Consider the following 18,584-nt stretch of genomic DNA (forward strand, 5'->3'; position numbering starts at 1 on the left):
GACTGCTTCATTAAAATAAATATTAGCAATATAAGAAACATACATAATCTTTTTGCAAGGAATAAAATATGTCATTTTGAAAAATTGATCAACAACAATAAAGATAGAATCCGTGCCTCTTTTAGTTTTCGATAAACCAATCACAAAATCCATACTAATATCTTTCTATACAATATTATGAATTGACAAAAGAGTATATGCACCAAGATTTTGAGTTTGCTTTTTAGAAGTTTGGTATATTCTGTTGCATTTGTTTACATAATGTGTAACATCTTAATAGATTATTGATAAAAAATATTTTATTTTGACAATAAGTATTATTTTGTCTCTCCCAAAATCATCTCATAATCTACCAGAGTATAATTTTTGGATAATATACTCTCTTAAAGAAAATTTAGCAATACAAAGTTGAATTCATGCAAGGGAAATCAATCTTCAATAACATAATTTTTATGATAACTCTTCGAGCATAACTTTCATATTTCTCCATAATCTTTATTATTAGAGTAGGTATTTCTTATTTTATAAAATTCTTTTAGCTGGGCTCGAATTATATTAAGAAACACTAATTATCGATTAAGTGCATCTATAACCTTATTACACATTCTATCCATATGCTTTAAGACAAAAGTATATTATTGTACAAACACCACCCATATTGCATGTTGTATATTGAGATTTGTTTAAGAATTTATATGTTTAAGAGCTTTATAGTCATAATTTAAGATAAATTCTCTTTGGATCAAATAAGGTCTCCAATGTCATAGTGCTTGAACAATAGCATAAAATTTAATATCATAGGTTAAATAGTTTTTTCTTGTATTATTAAGCTTTTCACTAAAGAATACAAGTGGATGTCAACTTTAAATATTTTTTAAAAATTTGATAATATAATAATAGGAGCAGTGGATAATTTCACATTTAGTAGTTCAAAGCTGTTATTTGCCTCAAGTGTCCATTGAATCACTTCTTTATGCAATCAGCTAGAGGAGATATAATAGTACTAAAATTCTAAATAAATTGATAATAAAAGAATACCAACCTATAAAAACTTCGAGCATCTTGTAGAGATGTTGGTGTTGGCTAAGTCTGGATAGTTTTAATTTTCTCATAATCTAGTTGTTTACTTGAGGTTAAGATGAAGCCTAGAAAAGCTAGGTTAGAGATCATCAATGAGCACTTCTTAAGATTTACTTATAGCTTTTCTACTTTCAATGATGATAGGATAGTTCTTAAATGTTCAATATAATCAAGTATGTTATGACTATAAATAATAATATCATCAAAATAAATAATAACAAACTTCACAATATATATATACAATTTGATTATATAAATATGCTCAAGTATTTAAAAGTCTAAATGGCATAACTAGCAACTCATATAAGGCTTTTGGAGTCTAAAAGCAGTTTTTTATTCATCTCTCGATTTAATATAGAGTTAATGATTATCACTTTGAATATCAATTTAAAAAAAAATTAAGCACCAACAAGCATATCAAACATATCCTCCACGTGTAGAATAGAAAATTTATATTTTATGACAATTCAATTGATAGCTCGACTATCGATGCACATCCGTCAAGTTCTATATTTATTAGGAGTCAATAGAGCTGGAACAATACACAAGCTTAAGCTTTCCTAAATATAACCCTTGTGTAGTAGATCCATAACTTGTTTATTTAATATTTTATGCTTTTTAAAACTCATTTGATGGTGAGATTTATTTAATAAGATTGCTTCTGAAATTAGATTGATTGAATCTAATTCGTATAAGGAGGTAGGCCACTAAAAAGTTCTTTGAAGCAAATGTATTTGAATCCCTCCCAAATAGGTTCTACTTCACCAAGAATTTCAAAAGCCTACATGCATTCTTTAGCAATTAATATAAATACAATTTCACTTTCTTCACTCTCTTGTAAACTTATTTAAAATAAAAAAAATTATTTTCATTTCTTTGAGTTCAATATTTGAGAGCAAACTATTTGGCAAAAGTATAAATCTAACTCTATTGAATTTAAAAGTATGTATATTATTTCTACTATTATATATAACATATCTATCATATTGCCATGATTTTCCTAAGAGTCTATGGCTAACATCTATTGATACTACATTCTATCACATATTATCTTTATAAAATTTTTCCATCGAAGAAAAATTAGGCATCGATTAGTAACTCGTATTTCATTGTCTTTCTTGAACCATACAATCCGATATAGTTTAGGATGTGATTCTATATTAAGCTTGATCTTATCTATCATATCTTAAGACATAATGTTTTCACAATTGCCATTATCAATAGCAAAATAATAAATTTTGTCTTGAGATTTGCAACATGTCTTAAAAATATTATTTCATAGTTATTCTTCGTTAGAATCATATGTGAGTAGTAATAAGTGCTCTATGAATTACTAAACATTCATCTTTTTTGGGTGTAATTTTTTTAGAAGCCTCCTCGCGGCATTCATCATATATTAGTTTTTTAATATCTTCAGGTTATTCATTGGTATTTTCTTCTTCGACAAAATTAACTCATGTATCAACTTGTCTATTTGAGCACTGGTTCATATAGTCTCCTACTTATTTATCTTTAAAGCAAGTAGGAAGGTGACCGGTGTGACTATATTGTCCTACATAATTGGTAGGAGTTAATTTTGATGTATTTTTCATAATTTCACTAGCTTTTGATCCATTAGCATTATACTGAGTAGAGTCACACTTGAGAAGAGGAATGTAAAGGAACATCAGAATACTTCTCCACTTCTAGCAAGTTTTGTTTTAACTTGTAATACTAATTGATAAACATTAGATAACCTCGATAGTCACTGGATCTCCATTTTATCTTGAATCATAACTCATAGGCCATTAACTTATAATAACTTATTTTTCTATCTCTTAAGTATTATTTTGGATCATTAACTTATATAATTTTTTAATATAGTTGATGACGATTTTACTATCTTACTGAAGATTATTAAATTATGAAAAGACAGTTTAAACATAATTAGATAGAAAAATTTTCTCATGAAGCCAAGATTTTATATTATCTTAAGATAAAATCTTTGTATTCTCTTTCCGAAAGTATTGCACCTTATCCCATTAAATTAAAGTATAATATGAAAGTTTTGTAATAATTAATTTTACTTTTTGATCTTCGAGAATCTTCTTGTACTCAAACAATTTGTCAACCACACTAACTCAATCAAAAAACTCTTAAGGTTAAAGTCAATGGAACTCTAGTAAGTCAAATTTGATATTGTCATTTATATAAAAAAAACCTATCCACAGTTTCTTTGGATGCAAAGGAATCCATCGCTTAAGCCTTTAGGACTATGAGTTTCTTAATGTTTAAGGTGTACAGTAAACTTTTTAACTTATTTCCTTAGTGTTTTGGTTTTTATCCATTTCATCTCTATTGGTTGTATCGTTCGTTTCCCATGTTGCTTTCTACCCCTTTTAGTTGTTATGAGAATGAAATACTCTAAAAGCATAGCGAGGCTCTGATTCCAAATAATGTGAAACAAGATGAAAAGAAAAGAAAAGGATGAGAAAAAAAAAAAGATATGGGAGAACTTTTTTTTTCAAAAGATATCTAAGAACCAATAGTTCTTAGATAAGGTTTAAAAATTTGATAAGGTTTAAAAACAAGAATGCTTCAACATTTTCTTTCCTTTCACTTGTATAGATCCTCCCTTGTATATTAGATCACTCGATCACTTAATTAATGAATCATAATTTATTAAAAAGTAAATATAAATTATAATAAATATTAAATTCATGATGAATTATACATACGTTCATCGAACTTAAAATTAATTATTTTTAAAAATATAATAAGAATAAACTTAAAAATAAAATTTATTGTTTTAAAGTTAGAGCATTCAATGCTCATCATATGCTCATCATGACCTCATTATTTGACCTCCATAAATCAATGTTCTAAAAAGACCTACACTCACTCGAAGACATACATATGAAACCAATTCATATATGCAACAGTTGATTAGGTTTGCTGATTGTTTCAAGACCACGAGATTATTGGCATGAATAATTCATGCAAATATTCTCCTGCCAAGTGATGCAGACAACTCACCACCCATCAATGCACCAATGCATTGCCATCATCCATCCAAGCCACACCGAAGGATAGAGGGGCAGGCAGGAGGAGTAGTCTTCCATTTGCCTCAGCAAGCTCACACATAGCTTTCAGTCCATAAGTGGCTGATGTTGCACAGCCAACCTAATACAGGGAAAAATCAATTGCACAGCTTAAAGCAGGTGAGTGAAAGGGCACCAAAGACAGCAGTTAGGGGGAGCTTTCATTCCCCACCCAACCCAACATTATCTAACTCCCTTTCCAATAAATATTGGAAAACAAAAATCAATTCTACATAAAATTTTGGAAATATTAGATTTCTGTTCAGACTTCTGCACTCACTTTTTCTTTTTCTTTTTTACTTTTTTTTTATCATATTGACACTTCAAGCGATGATGCTAAGTTTTGGAGATTATAGATGAGGCCCATCTAAGGTTGAAGGTTGAACTCGATTTGATATATTTAGTTTGTTTCTTATATCATACAAGTTATATTATAAAATTTTTTTAAGATGATTGAAATGAATCATACGAAATCAAATTGAATCGAGTTGAATGTCAAATTGATAGACTAACAATATACCAATAATGTGTTCCAAGAGATTTTTATTCTAATGTTTTAATTAAAATATATTATTTTTACGTACATCTTAATTTATTAGGGATAGATTTATTTTTTTTATCATTAATATCCAACCATTTGGTGGTATATTTGTTCAGTTTCATAGGAGTAATTTTTGCTACTCGAAGAAAATCGATATGCTGCAATATTCATAAAATTAATTGCAAATTCATGGATCCATTATATTCTGATTTCAAATGAATCCTAAATTAGCAACAAGCCGAACCGGACCGGTTTCAATCCCGTGGGACCCATATTAACCGGTCGACTGCAACGAGGATCTAACGCTAGATTCGCTCTGGATCGAGTTGGAGGAGACCGCGGCCTACTCACGATATGTCTATGCGACGGAAGATCCACCGTTGATACGTTACGGTAGCTTCATCCCCACCGTTCATATTAACAGTAAATGTGACCCCCAAAAGAAAAGAAAACCGTAAATGCAGTCGATGAAAATTATGTATATATTTGCTCTTATTTGTTTTCCTCTGTCGAAGTGCTGTCCCCATCCCTCGTCTCTTTTCTTCTTCCTTTGCAGTAGTTTGCACTCATGACTCGCTTCGCGCTCTGTTTCCCACTTGAGGCTCAAGTCCCAATATGTTCTGCTGCTCTATACATCGTTATCTTTTTTTCTCTACGAATACATACGGTATGTAGACACCTTTGAGCGTCGAACGACATGTCTGTACATGACACTCGATCAAACGCTGTTATGTTATTCCTCGAGAAGAGGAAGTATGGTTAAATGGTCGGCATTCTTCGGCCGCACATCACGAGGCCTACGTATATGAATACATGCATGAGGCTACGTAGGTACTGAAAGGAAATGATGAAGCAAGGTAGATGCTATCTCACCGGATGTAGGAACACCGGCCACCAATAATGCATGTCGTCAACCTCCATCTGTGACTACCTGCGTCTTATCATCTCTACTTTGTTTGTTTATGGGCAGGCATGGTAAATGGGTTGGAGGAAACACGAGAAAGCGTGCCATCAAGACATGTGAAGGTGGTCAGACGCATCTATTCAACCCGCTTCCCAAGGGGTTCTCAAGATTTGAGCCTGCTGTTATTAAATGAGGAGCAGTTTGCTGGAGGAGGAGGAGAAAGGGAGAGAGAGTTGGGGAGATGAAAAGAGCCGCTTTGCTTGGCACCTCTTCATCTTCATTTCTCTCATCGGTTGCTCATGGATTCATGGGTCCTTCGGCTGCTGCATGCCGAACCTCTGTTCGCTTGTTGCCATATGTTGTTGGTTTATATGGCTGTACCATGTTGGATGTGGTTTGCAAGTAGTATTTTGTTTCTTGTTCTTTGCTGGACTGCTGCTTTCTGCTTATGTTTGCGAGTATTGATTGGGTGTGGAGTGGTTTGGGTTGGAGGTGGAGGTAGAGCTCCTTGAAGTCCAAAGAAGGGACTTGGATGGGTGGACACAGCTGCTGGTTTATGGATTCCACTGCCCTATTCCATGTTTTGAGGACAAGGTTGATGGATGGTTTGGGATAGGCTTGTGGTTTGCATAACTCAGGAGCTGCATCAGCCCAGCCTGACCCTTATTTGGATTGAAGGGAGCTCTACATCTATCTGTGGACTTCCACTTTCTCTCTCTTGCTATGGGAAATTCTTCCTGTTTTTTTTTTTTTTGATGGCTTTGTTATGTTCAAAAAATAAAGGAAACTCTGTCTTTTTTTTATTTTAATATGTTGTTTTTTTTTTTTATAATGACAACTCTTAACTACAGCAGTTTCTCTTGTTAGGGTTTTGCCTCGTTGAAGTGTTTTCTTTTGATTGGTGGCTCAGGTCATGTTTGGTTTTTCTTTCAGTCTACTCCTCTTGGATTTGATGTTACATCTTGAATGATGATAGAAGTGAAAGAACAAAGTTGCACACTTGGCTTCTTTTTGGCTGCTATCATGAATCCATTTCAGGATTAGAAATAAGGACCTTCGCACTGTTCTCTGCCTGTATTTCTGCTGCTCTCATCTGTAAAATAACGTATGAATCACTTCATAAAGTAAACCGCACGACGACATCTTAGTTGATTATTGGTTCTTCTGCTTCATTGCCATTTAATCTTTCTGTTCTATGCAGAAGTTATTACCAGGTTCTCATGGTATGGGAGGTAATGATCGAATCAGGTGTTTGACTGGTGCTAGTCGTGTGTTCTTCTCTCAAATTACAGTGTAATATTGTAACATTAATGTTTTACACTTCTGTTTGGGTTTGAACTGTGAATTGGGATAACAATTTTATCTCTGATAGGTAGAGAAAAAAAAGAATTCAAATGACAACATCCTGATGAACTTGTGCCTTCCACTTTCATTCTTATCTCGAAGTAGAGGATGGTGCAGAACTGGCTGAATGTTGCTTTCATTTCCTGTTCTTCTCCGAGAATTAATAGAATCTGAAATGAATGGAATGAAGATAATGGCATCTATATCTTGACATTTAATGACATAAAATATCAACTGGTTGGTGTACTGTTGCACATTTCACTGGTTGTAGGTTGGGCCTACTGTTGTAATACAAAGCTGCAGTTTGGCAGCAAGTGAATATAATTCAACTGCATAATAAAATTAGAAGCCGAATGTATCAACAACAGGATTGTTGCCTGTAAAATTATACAGCACAAGGTATGAGAAAAGAAAGATCCATGGTCGATGCTTCAGCTGCTTCTATACATGATGTTCATCGTTTTGCTTTGGGCTACAGAATCAAAGCCGATCGTCTGTTGGAAGAAGGAAGGACTTTGTCCATTACTGATAAGTACCGAAGGCCAACCATGTGATATCAGTCATCATAAGAGCAGTGAGGAGCAGCTGTGCAACCAGCATCAAATGGATCTTCAGAGCCACAGCAATGCCAGTACTGGAACACTTTGCCAGAGTCAGGGGTGTCCATGGTCCCTCCTGTGTACACACTCTCAAACTTTCTCTTGGTTTCTCCTAGCATTTCACAAAATGTTACTGAGAATAGGTGAGCTTAATAACTTGGTCAAGGAATAGGAAATGGAAACTAAGCATCGACACTCGAAAGAAATGTCAAGTGTATGTGCATCGAAACAAGGAAAAGCTTTCCATAAAAAAGCTATAGGCTAACTGGAGAAGATGAACCGATGCACATACCCAATATCAGCCACATGTGTATACTAACCTCTATCGCAGTTATGCAGAAATGTAAATTAAACATGCATAATTAACTAGAACATGAAGGAGGAAGAACAAGGACTGGTAACACACAAATTTACAGAATCCGACAGCGTCTGCTAAATCAAACAAGTTGAAAGCCGTGGTTGTGTATGAAAAATATTTAGAAATAAGGAACAGTCCATTTCCCTTCCTGCTCAACATCCAAATTGTTATCATATATACCCTTGACCAGCTGCTACATACATTCAATTGTATTAAAACAAAACTCTTGAACAAGGTTCATAATATACAACAAACTAACAAAGAAAAATCATGGAGAAGGGACAATGATGGCTGAACCCAGTGCAAACATGCACTGATCAGATCTTTACAAATGACCACCACCACTTGATTTTAGACTTGGACCAAGAAAGGCTGCAACAATATATTTTGAATAGTAGGGTACCTATTAAATGAGAACTGACCAAGGTTTGGAAAGTTACTAGTCGATATAGGATGATTGGTGATAAAATTTTGCTAAATTTCTAACAAAGTTATGCAAGCTAGTATGAGTATTCCGAGAAACAACTGTTGTGTATAAATTAGTAGGGAAAACCTTACTGACAAGTAGGCCTATGAGTGGAACAAATTAAATGAATAAATGTGGGAGAAACATATTGAGAGACTGTGTCCTCACCCAGGCATCCTACTCTGTGATTTTTCAAACAAGCCAATATGTATAATGTGATCTGATCACAGTAAAATTCATTTAAAAGTGTTGAAACGAATAGAAGATGGTGCACACAATGGTATATGTCAGCACAGCATCCCATGACATATCAAGGGCATGCCAACATTGTTCTGGCTCGGCAAAGAGACTGGTTATGCTAATCTATGCCAGTCACCACAATTGTGGCAGCAGATCATTGGCATGATCCTCTGCCATAAAATTCAAATCTTGGTTTTTCCCACTATGTATAGCTACAAGGGTAGAAAATGTAGCTATAATGAACGACATATTTAATGGGTAGAAACTTGCAACTGGCAATCCCTTCTTGCTATTGGCAACCCCTAAAATAATAATGACCCTTAAAGCTTATTAAATGGCATAATTTAAGCTTTTCGTCTAATTTTCCTGAATAACGTTGATCTTAGCTGCCTGTTGTTGATTTGTAGGTACTTGAACATTTCAAGCTGTCATCCTAATTCTTGAAGAAGTCTCTAAGGGGCCATAACAACCTGCTTATGAGGTCCCAGTATTTTGATCGCCAATTCATCAATAGAATCGGACTGTTCTACAATACATTAATTTCCCCTTTTCCCGATTCACAAATCCATCAAACGATCAAAATTCTCATACAAGAGGTAGTTGTCAATCGTCACGTACTTCAAGGAATTAGTGGTAGCGGATATCATACAGGTCTGCGCAACCATTCCTCGTAGTTCGTATAAAGATCCACATAAAGAAGCAATGTCTATGAAAGAAGGGAAATTGGAATGAGGGGAGGAGGATACTGACCGCCGAAGTGGGCGGTGTGGAAGCGGCAGGCCAAGGGATGGTTGAGGGCGGGGTCATACTGCCGCTTGCAGTTCTTGCACGTCCTGAGGACCCGCTGCCCAGCAGCAGCGGCACCGCCTTCGCACCGAACAGCGGTGTCGCGTCGCCAGCGGCCTTGCGGCCGAGCCCCATTCGCCGCCGGGACGTCGAGCAGAGCCCGGCGCCAACGGGGTCCAAGAGGGAAAGTGGAACCAGAGTGCGGAATAGCGAGAGGAGGGCGCGACGCCGCTGCCGGCGATGCCGTGACCATTACCATTCCCCTTCTCTCTTCCGAGGCAGTCGACGGCGAGGAAGAAACGTGGATTAGAGATTTAGGGCGACTTTTTCTTTTCTACTCATACCCGTAGACAACGTACCCGCAATACATAGCTGCGCGGTGATTGTTGGGAATTAACCGGGTCCCACCACGGTGGCAGGAGACTCGGATTTTTCATATAAGGATCCGACCCGTTAAGCAGGGTTGGATATCCGCTGATCAAATTTGAGATGAATAATACAAAAATCGAATTTAAAAACGCATTCAGGTAACTGAGCATTTTATTTTATATTGTTAAATAAAATAATTACAAGATAGAAGGAGACTTGAAAAATTATAATGTATAATATGCATAACTTGAAAGGGTTCTTTTTCTATCATTTATAGAATTTTTCAGAAAACTTAACAACAGATTTGCATTAATAAAAATAAATTCTTCCGTTCATAATTTACATATAGGTTTTACTCATTATTTATATTATAAGGTTTCCATTTTTTTTTTCCAGTGTTCTCTTTTCAACTCTAATCCTTGAATAGTAATTATTTGTTGACTTGTCAAAGATGGAGTTAAGCTGCAGCAATTTAGACAAAGCTAACAGAGGTTTTTACTGTTCCTTTATCATACAAGATTAATGGGTAAATCATAACCTCTGGCAAAAGATTAGAACACAGCCCGATTCATTGAGAAAGAATGGAACTATCAGCAAAAATCAATCCCTCACAACCAAAACCAGTCTTCTTGTTTTTCGTTCTAGGTAAGGTCTCAAAAAACTGACCTTTACAAAAGCAACAGGGTAATGCCACAGCAATGTAGTAACCAGCAGCTTGGCATCCACCTTGGATCCCTTTTGTGTCGATGTCACCTTCAATTAGATACCCCCCGGGTGGAGAACTTGGGTAATATTTATCCTTCCTTGGAACACCAATGAGTCATCAGAGATATCTTAGCTTGTTTCATATGGTCGTTGTATCCTCCTTTGGCTGTTCTTTGCCTTTCTCCTTGTAATTTCGACTATCAACTTTATATCCATCTTGTGAGAGTTTCTGCTCAGAAGGTAGATTCTGCCTGGCTTTTCTGCTACCTTCGACTTTCCACAAGTCCCATACGTGGGTTTTCAGAGGAGGTGCAGACTGCAATTGGCGCAACTTGACCTGTTTTTCCATCATCTATAACAGCATCGACCAGTCCGTACTCCTTAGCTTCCCAGGGATTCATGTTGTCACGGTCAGTATCAACTTCAATCTGCAAGAAACCAGGATGATTCGGCATTGAAACAGGCATACAAATAAAAGCCGTGTAAAAAGCCATAATTCTTATCCTAGCTGTTCACGTGTTGTTCAAGTTTTTCCTGTAATTCTTGACAATATCTTGTTCATCTTTATCTTATGGTACATCATCTCTTTTACCTGCAATCCCATCTCCGTCGCCTGGCATTAGAAGAAACTGAGGATATCTTTTCTACTTGTGAAAAATTAACCTCTAAAGGAATTTCAAAGAATTTTCCAAGATTTTAAAGAGATACAATTATGACGAGGTTCCTACGCTTAACTTGCTATCCTATAAAAATTCCCAGGTGTCAACAATATGTCAATGATCCAGGAATATGTCTCTAATAAATGGAAATTCCATCTGCAATCTCCCAGTTGTACATTACTGGGCTTAGAACATCAACATGGAATAAATGATGACATCATCAAATCAACATGGGAAAAACAGAGAACGTTTTCTACTTGCTATCCTATAAAAACTCCCAAGTGTCAACACTACATCAATGTTTTAGAAATACGTTTCCCATATATGGAGATTTCATCAGCAGTCTTAAGGCTGTACATAAATGGGCTTACATCATCTACTGGAGACTGAATGAAATGATCAGTTAATATATGCTTATATAATTTCTTTTCAAATTAAATTCAGTTGTTGGAGATAAATATCAAGGGGATGTTATATTCAAAGACAAGTAAAAGGAGCTGGAAATATATAAGGACATCTAACAAATGAAAAGAGAATGCAGGTTTTAAGAGTGACATCAGAACTGCAATGATGCTGTCGCTCTGTTATATCATTACTGCAATATTTAGAGGACAACACAATATTCCTTCGATAAAGATGAAGTACTTTCAAATGTCACAAAAGGGTCTCTTAACATTGGGTAGCATCGACGAATGAGCAATGTAGGCAGTAATTCCATAAATGAGAAGGGTCACCGATCATCCTACAGAGAATATCAGTATCAATAAAGAGAATGAGGATGCTTCAGTTTCTTATCAAGGTGGATACCGAGAAAGGTTTTTATAATGAATTTTAATTTCTTCTGATTCTGGATCACAATGAGGTGGACAAAGACATGAATACAAGGAAATTAAACATATATTCAACTGAATGGCTTTCCAAAGGTATAGTAGAACATGAAATTCCAATAGTAACCGTGTGAGGATCAAGCTTACAATGGACGAGATGTTGCATTTGCAAGTATTATCTTTAATACATCATCTTCTCGGAGAAGGTAGTTTGAGAAAGAGAATAGAATGAAAGTTCTGTTACAATTTGGTGCAATCAAATGACATCACCTGCTGTCAAGTGCCATATATTCTACTATGATTGGATTGGAGGGGAGAATCCCTGAGATGACCAGCATTACTGAAATTCCTAAAGAGACACATTGGAGACTCTCGGTTGAGATCATGGAAAGGATGACTGTGTTTCTGCCACTTGGAGTTGAGCTTGAAAGTGGGATCAGACTCACTAGCATGTCTTTTGAATGTAATTTTAGTTCAGTCATAAAAATATGTAAACAGATATGTTAAGTGGTAAGGAAATAGATGATAGCATACACAAAGAAGTAAACAGACATGTATTTTGCAACATAATTAATATGCTTAGAGAAAAGAAAAAGACTACCCAATACTTGAATCGATATAATTAGAGAACAGTCAAAATCTATAGATGGGAATGAGATTTTCAATATGATGATCCACACATTTAAAAAGATATATACCCACTGAACTGCTTCATGATTAAATGTCAAAGGCGATATATACATCAAATCATTCCAAGTGAACTTATATTTATTAAACACATGGATATACATTGAGAAAAAACAACTGCCCAATATCTGACTCAGTATAACTGAAAATTTTCCATTAAAATCTAAAGATGGAATGGGGTTTCCAGCAAACTGATCCACATGTTCAAAACGTACATAAACTAACTGACTTGCTTTATAATTAAAATTTATAGGAAATATACATACATCAAATCATTCCAGTGAAAACTTTCCTTCCATTGATAGGTCAGCACTATCCTTAATGGACAGGTGGTTTTGCATATCATGGTTCATATGTTCTAGAATGCACATTAGCACACCTTCAGACTTTCAAATCTCTTTTTGTTTTGCAAACATGAGTTGCCAACAATCAACACTGTATATATGCAGATAACTTGTACTTGCTGATTTTGTAATAATTATTCAGAATTGTTGCATGTAACCTGAGAATTATAAACTATAGCATCCTTCCAAGTTTCCAAGATCTTTAGAACATCACTCCCATGCTGACAATCATTAGTATCATATTTATCAAAAGATCTGCGTTTTTGCAGAATCCACCCTAATTTTCATCCTGCTGTTGAAGATCTTGAAGTGAATTGTTGAGCATAGTACTTCTTGTTATCCATTCTTCAAGCAAATTTGTGAAGATGGTATAGTTCAGTGTCCATACAGGTCACTCTTAAAAGTCATACTCATTGAGACTACTTTTGTACTTCTATGTATACATCTTTGAACTTACCCCACAATGTCAACATTCACTTGACCATTGCATGTTTAGACAGATTCACTCTAATATAAAAAGGGAAGAAACTTGGGTCATGTTTTACTGCATGTACGTACCATAAAGCATCAACATGCTGTCAGCAAAGCATTAGAATGAGAAAGTAGGGGCACTGTGCATTATTGTGCATCAAAATTGTACATAGCATATAACCATTACTGATAATCTTGAGAAGATCTATGAGGCATACATGGAAGCCAAATTTTCTCTTGTCATTAATTGTTCTTGAAAAAAAAGTTTTCTAAAATTTAGAAGCAGGAGTAATTACTCACTTTGCCTCCAGCTGTTCCAAGTGGTTGATGGATCATGACTCTAGCATTTGGCATGCAAAATCTTTTTTCCTTTTGTTCCAGCAGCAAGCAGAAATGCACCCATAGATGCCAGAAGACCCAAGCAAACAGTGGAAACATCAGCCTTGCACAGTTTCATAGCATCATATATTCCCTTTCCTGCAATTGTTGGCCAATTATTTTTTTCTTTATAAAAAAAAGGGGGATTGTAGAATGGTTTTAGCAAGATCCAGAGAAAAATAGAAAAATTACCGAAACAGAGAATGATGCATATTTTATCAATTTTCTGTGGGCCTATCATGCCATATCTCCAATTAGAATTAGGACAGCAATAAAAGTTAACAATATAATAAATGATTATCCATAAGGAATATTGAGAACATAAGACACTCAATCCTAAGAGGCCACTTAGTCATCCAATATTTCTTTGTGACCAAAAATCTAACAACCCCACTGATTAAAAAAAATGTGCACTTGTAAGCAAGAACAAAAAAATTGCCCAAGAAAAAGTCATGCAAATACAATGCTAGTGAGTTAAATTTATAAATATATTATTTTGATAGAGATAACAATAAACAAAAATGAAATTAAATGCCTATTGAACATACATACCAGCTGTCACAGAGCCAACAGGTGAATTTATGAACAATTTAATCTCCTTCTTTTGGTCTTCTGCATCCATAAACAAGAGCTGGCTGATAATCAATCAGCAGTCACAGTATCCACCTAATGATTGTTCCAAGAAAATGAACAGAGAATATAAATTTGTTAAGCAACAGCTCTTAATCGTTCTAATATCTCATAATTTCATATTAAATGTAATATTCAAAGTTAACAAACTTCTTCAAAATTAAACCAGTGCTCTACACCTATTCTTCCGAGGAGCTGAAGAATAGCAGCAACTCCATATTCCATACTTCTATGAAGACAACTTAGAAACAAACTTTTAGAACCAGCAGAATGACTCTCGTCATTTTTAGATGCTTATCAATCCAACAGAAACAAAAATGAATTTGAAATATAAGTGATATCCAGGCAATGACAATTCAGTTCACCCTATAAGTCAATACAATTGATGTACTGCAAACACAAATCTGAGAAAACTTAGATAAGATTGTGTACCCATTTAAAGTTGATGCTTCCACCAATGCTGTTCATGAGTTATTCGAGATAAAACTATCTTACAATTAGCTGAAATGAAATAGCAACGAAGGAAAGAAAGAGAGAGATGGGGAACCTGGGATCCCAAGAAGACGATGCGCTGCCGGAGGACCATGTTGGTGCCGTCGAGCTCCTCGAATCGCGGCATCCGAAAAGCCCCCGGTGTGGAACCCGACATATCCCACCCTTCCGACAAGGTCATCCGACGGCCGGCGGCGGCGACTCCTAGGGAAGGACGAGCTTGCCTCATCGGCGGGACCAGAGCGAGCCGGCGGGTGGAGAGGAGACCATGAGAGAAGAGAGGGGAAGAGGAGGAAAGGAGCTTGTCTCGCAAGGCAAAGGAGGAACGGCGACGGTCGCGATTGCCTCCGTTTCGGACCTCTCTCCTCCTCAATCCGAGCATTAAAGAGGCTTTTGTGTGTTGGGCCGGTTTGTGTTAAGTCCGGCCCATAGTAATTAAAAATGGCTCAATACAGCCCATATTTAGCCCAATTAAAGCCAACCCACATAAAAGAGGCCGCGTGGTCAACGCAACGCCTCGTTCAGTCCCCAAAAGGGCATCGAGCTAATATGTTCAACAAGGCAATATGAATTGGTCACACCCAAAGCTACTTGCCACTCAAGCTTCCTCCTTCCTGTTGACTCGCAGCGAGCTTTCTTCAAACCTAATTAAAGTCTCCCCGGTCGTAGATTGACCGGTGTGTTTGTGGATTCAGTGGAGGTGATAGAATAAAATAATCATGTTCAATACAAGGAAGAGGAAAATTATATGGGAACAGCTGTTCCACTTGTGTTGCCAAGCTGGGGCTGCTCTAAATGTCCAGATCTCAGTCCTTTGACCTCCTCATTTTAATGTCTGTTGAAGTGTTCTTTGATCTAAACCAGTGTAAGCAAAGTTCAGCTACTGGCTGTTGACTCTTCACCCCTGTCTCCAACCCTATCTAGAATCCCTACCACTGCCACAAGGAGTAGTCTTTAGCCACCTTGGTCAGCCCTCACCCAGGGTGACCTTGTGAAGAGATCCAAGAAAGTAACACATACAAACTACAAATATCCAGGCTTGACATGGACCACTGCGTTAACTATGTCAGATGTCCATATCTTAGGTGTATCTTTTGATCCTAATGCAATCAGTACTGGTTGGGTCCATCTTAACTGATCATCCAGGTCTTGCTTGATGAGAGTACATGTGGCACATCCCAGCTCTCTCTCTCTCTCTCTCTCTCTCTCTCTCTCTCTCTCTTATCATTTGACACTGATGCATCAGATTTCCAGTGCTAATGAAGATGGAAGAATCATCCAAACCGATCGACACCAAGTTCACTGCTATGCTATTTAGCTTTCTTTATTATCCAGTAGATCACCCTTCCTCTTCACACTTGCTGTTCATAGACAGGGACGATATGGAGCAGCTGACTACTGCAGCCATTTATCCTCCTTCAGTACCAAACCGACACTCCAACTATGTATATAGAATCGATCACTTGCTCTTTAACAAATCTTGTGCCCATCCATAGGACGCGTCAACGTGCGAATCTCTTCTGTTTCAGCTGCTGCCATCAATGGCCGCAGGCAAGGCTATGCTGAATGAATGATTGGAAGAATGGATGGCTGAGAAAGGGAAGGTGACGTTTCGGCGTCGGTCGCCCCCAAAGTTTTTTGGCTCCATGCATGTTAATGTCATGGGTGCCAGCTGCTGCATGCTGACACAAGCGTGCATGGCGAGTACCAGAGGTGGTACGACCACCTTTCGAGCTCAGAAATGGGGGTACTCGCTCCGGAGGACATGCATGCATCAGGATCGGAGGAGATAGCTCGGACATGACGGTGTGCTCGGCCCCTCCACCCCATCACTGGCATAAGACTTCTCTTTCTGCTTGTCTTCTTCTTACCAGATTGGAAGCCAAGGCTTTTTCTACCGCAAGCTCAAAGCTGGCTCTTCAGCTGGTGAAGCTTGCCTTCTCTGACTTGGGAGGAAGGCCATGATCCTCCTTAAAAGGTTTCACCCAGTAGGGTTGACATTCTTGGGATTCCATGGCATGAGTAGCATTGAGGTCTATCAGAGCTTCGCTGAAAGATGGCAGGAAAACATATGACATCTCATAGGACTTACCAATTCTACTTAACCAACAACTCACATTGTTTGGTGATACACTACTGATTTGTAATAGTAACTTGCAGATCAAGCTTTTTGATTTTATTGGGACGTGATGTGCGATTAGCTGCAGATCCTGCCATAGGTTTCCATGGATGGTGAAAGATTCTTCATCAAACAGATGTGCTGAGAGATCTAAAAGTCATCTACCTACAGATGTCGGGGATTTTGTTTTGACCTTCTTGTCTGTACTCGTTTTTGACATGACCCGGCAATTCACGTTAAGTTAGCTTAGGATGAGAACATTGTAGTCACCAATGGGTGGATTCAAGGACTGGGTAAAGGTCACAGTTTTAAGCTCGGTCTCAGTTCAACCCATTCTACGTACCTAATCTCTCTCTCTCTCTCTCTCTCTCTCTCTCTTCCTACAACATCAACTTCTATTACGTGAATTTGGATAGACACGTAGAACTTTTGTGGAATTTTTAGGCTCGACTACTAATAAATAATCAATTGACGGTAGACCAAATTCTCAGCGTGATCAACTCGTTCCTAAATTGCACCAAGTCAAAGTGCAAGTTTCTTCTTCTTCCCGTAGTAGATGAGACCACCTCAAAAAGCTTATACCACTTCCGAATGGTTTAATCTGTAAACGCGTTTCGGCACTCCCTAATCTAATCAAAATGGACCCAAGTGTTACGTGAGGCTTGACATCATGTCCCAAAATAATAGTCATATTATTAATAATCAGTCTTCTATCTTACTTGCCTCGCTTAAAAACCAATGGACTTTTGATCGAGGTAGAACATACAGAACTTATGTTGCCTCTTCTTCCATGCAAATAAACTGTTCTCTGGTCGCATGAGTGTAGTTTTACATCCGAGTCAGTGCTGCAGCTCGGCTGTAGTACTCGTTCAAGCATGACAAAAGGTGTCGAAGATGAACACCATGAGGATTGTACCATGTTTAGTTGGAAATGTCTTGAATGCCTTTCTGAGCTGAGGACTCCTTGATGTGCATGTTTTAACAGCAGAATAAATGCTGAATCTGATGGTCCAGAGAAGCCGTTGATCATTATTGAGCTGGTACTGTTGATACAGTACCAGTCCCTGATGGAGCTGTAGAACTGTTTCTTTTGGGTTGGATAGTGTGTGCATCTTGAATGCAGCATTTGAACTGTTTCTCATTAAAAATGTCTTTTTTCTTTTGCGTTTTGGGCGTGGATAGGATGATACTGTCGACGCTATTGCCATCCCTATTCCCAATTGAAATGAGGATCCTTGAATATATTCAAGTACATGATCAGTTACTGCTATCTTTTTTTGTCCTTTGATTCAAGAAGATAATGGAAATCTTGATTGGTTGGCGGATAACGAGAGGGCTCGACGATCGTTTTACACTGTTCCTTGATGAGAATTGTGAGCTCGCAATCACCATGGAGTTGCACGCATGGATCTTTTTTGGTCAACAACGTTTCTTTCGGGGGAAGGAAAGGACGCAGGAGTCGTTCCACAGAGTCATGTAGAAAAAGGTCGCCTTTTGCCGCTTCA

At 37.1% G+C, this 18,584-nt stretch overlaps 1 long non-coding RNA gene and 1 pseudogene across 1 annotated transcript; both read right to left on the reverse strand.

Moving 5' to 3' along the window:
- Positions 1–7,264: 7,264 nt before the first annotated feature.
- LOC135609626 (uncharacterized) lies at positions 7,265–9,722 on the reverse strand. Its single transcript, XR_010485819.1, has 2 exons — positions 9,363–9,722; positions 7,265–7,660 (listed from the first exon to the last, which is right to left on the reverse strand). It is a non-coding gene; the product is annotated as an uncharacterized LOC135609626 (long non-coding RNA).
- A 586-nt stretch (positions 9,723–10,308) lies between these two features.
- LOC135609627 (ATP-dependent Clp protease proteolytic subunit 3, chloroplastic-like) lies at positions 10,309–15,308 on the reverse strand (annotated as a pseudogene).
- Between the last annotated feature and the right edge of the window lie 3,276 nt (positions 15,309–18,584).

Source organism: Musa acuminata, chromosome BXJ2-4, assembly GCF_036884655.1.
Source record: "Musa acuminata AAA Group cultivar baxijiao chromosome BXJ2-4, Cavendish_Baxijiao_AAA, whole genome shotgun sequence".
Taxonomy (NCBI): domain Eukaryota; kingdom Viridiplantae; phylum Streptophyta; class Magnoliopsida; order Zingiberales; family Musaceae; genus Musa; species Musa acuminata.